The sequence below is a fragment of the Quercus lobata genome, chromosome 6 (genome assembly GCF_001633185.2).
Source record: "Quercus lobata isolate SW786 chromosome 6, ValleyOak3.0 Primary Assembly, whole genome shotgun sequence".
In the NCBI taxonomy this organism is placed as follows: Eukaryota; Viridiplantae; Streptophyta; class Magnoliopsida; order Fagales; family Fagaceae; genus Quercus; species Quercus lobata.
The window spans coordinates 20074967-20077435 of record NC_044909.1 but is presented as its reverse complement, the minus strand read 5'-3'; positions in this window follow the sequence as shown (position 1 = coordinate 20077435).

Here is a 2469-nt window from a genome sequence, read left to right as displayed (position 1 = left end):
TCATCACATGATGAAGATCATGAACCTCCTTGGTTACAAAACCCTACAGTGTATAAACATAGCAGCTTCTTGAATAGAAAGATAACTAGGGCATATGTCTCTGATTCACAATATGCTTGTGAAAAACTTTTGCATTGAGTTGCATCAGCTATGACGGCCCTTAAAACAATCTTTATATATGTTTAGGATTATGAGAAAAGAAAGCTCAAACATCTATTCACGGATTGGAGTGAAATCAGCTCTGAAAAACTGATTTTCATAAATCTCGATAGATATCCTATCTGTCAAGTATCTGTTGAGCATCGGGCTGAAACAGTTGTTTAAACCTCGATAGATACTAGCTGTCGAGCTAGCTATCGAGTTTTAAAATCCAGTACTTCTTCACTTGTTTCTTGGACAGACTTGCATGACTTTAACACTTGAACTTGAAACCTTGTTCCTTGAAGCATTAAACACATCCTAGATCTACCCAAGTACAAGTGAAGTGCGTTTTGTCAAAGGATTAGCCAATTCTATATTCACATATGTTTCTAACAATGATTCATATATGTCTTAACAATCTCCCCCTTTGGAAATCTATGACAAAACCACAACAAACAAATGAACATATGAAAGAAGTCATAAATCACTTAACTTATACTCATTTGTTGAATACAATAAAATTTATCTTAAAACAAACTCTTGAAAAACTTTGTAAGAATAGAGTTTATGGCAAGAAGACTTTGACAACTTGTATTTTTGAAACACTTTAAACAAAAGTCATCACAGCATCTTAGTGTGAAACAGAAATAAAAGATTGCATACAATATATAAGAATCATGTGCATAAAGAAAGAAAAGAAACAACACATATAAAGATAGGTGAACGAACTATAATAACAACCTCATCCTATATATATAACATCATAAGTACAAGGTTTTCTATCACAATGTAAGAACAATGTATTTCTAAAAGAAGAAAAGAAAAAATAAATAAGTCTTTACTATATCCCTCAAAAAATATAGACACTCCCCCTAACAAAAATCTCCTATACTAACTCTCCCCCTTATGTATATAACTATTCTCCTATCAAAACTACTTCCCTTTTTTGTCATGAGTGACAAAAGGTAAGTAAATCAAGTAGACATCTCATCATCACTGCGCGAACTAGCATCCTCATCCTCATCATCATCGTCATCGTCAAAGTCACCTTCATCATCCTCGTCCTCAGATGCCTCTAGAGAAGGAGAGGGAGGCTCCACGAGGCCACCAAGGCAAGCCTACCGTCTAGCAATATGGCCAACATGGGTGTTCACTTGACACAACTCATCACTGAGTGTGTCAAGGTGAGCATCATGCACTGTAGCTGCACCATGACCACCTCGAGGGTCACACCACTCGCCAATGAAAAAGGTGCAGATGTGGAAGTAGCGGAAGAAGCTGAAGGAGCTATTGTCTCTATCCATGGCCATTTCGGTCGAAGCTGGGCCTTACTTTGTTTGACGGTAGCCGCATCTATGGCACACATGACTAAGAAATGAGGAGACGCAAGATAAGAGACAGAAAAATGAGCTTATCATAGGTCACCTTATCCCTATAAACATCTATGAGGGATATGATGAAATGAGAGGGAAAATCAATAGTGAGTCCCTCAAGAAGGGATAACAAAAATCGAGCACGAGGCTCTATGATGGAGTTATAGTGAGACAATGGATGGAGAACTAATGTGATCACCATGTTAAGGAATCTCGGACCTTTCGCAAAACCCGAGCAAGGGGTGTTTTAACAGTCACCCCAAGATGAAGGTATCTCATAAATAGAGATGAGGGTTCGTCTTTGGACACAGTCCTCAAATGATTGCAGCTAAGGTAGTCAGGATACGCTACCCTAGGAACATGTAGTACCTCGGATACAATATCCGGAGTAACTACAATGCGCGTACCTCAAACACGAGTCATAAAAGGAGGTACTGAAGTATCAAATCTATGCATATTAAAGTAAAACTCCTATATGATCACGGAGGGACAAGTGACAGGGATGCCACACAGTAACTCCCAACCCCGACTGTAGATGACAGTGGGAAAGTCAGTATCGAAAAAATCAGATAGAATGACTCAGCATTCCGAATGAATGTCGTGTCGTGAAAAGTTCTTCGAGAAGTCCGACTTGGCCTTCTCATCACGGAACTAGACATGGGAGGAGGTAGAATCAAAGGAAGATGCCCCAGAAGGAAGAGAGTTCCGGGACGAAGTGGATTTTCGTTTAGGTGCCATACAACAACTAATAGAAAGAACGAAAGAGAGAAAGAAACATGCAAAAAAGCACCAACACAGATCAATATAAAAAAAAAAGATAAATGAAGGTATGTATGCATGAAAAATGCATGACATGTGACATGCAAACTCAAACACATCATGGGCTCAACCTAATCCAAACCTACTAGCACACATCATTGCAACAAAGTAAACACACATCTAAAATGCATAAAAC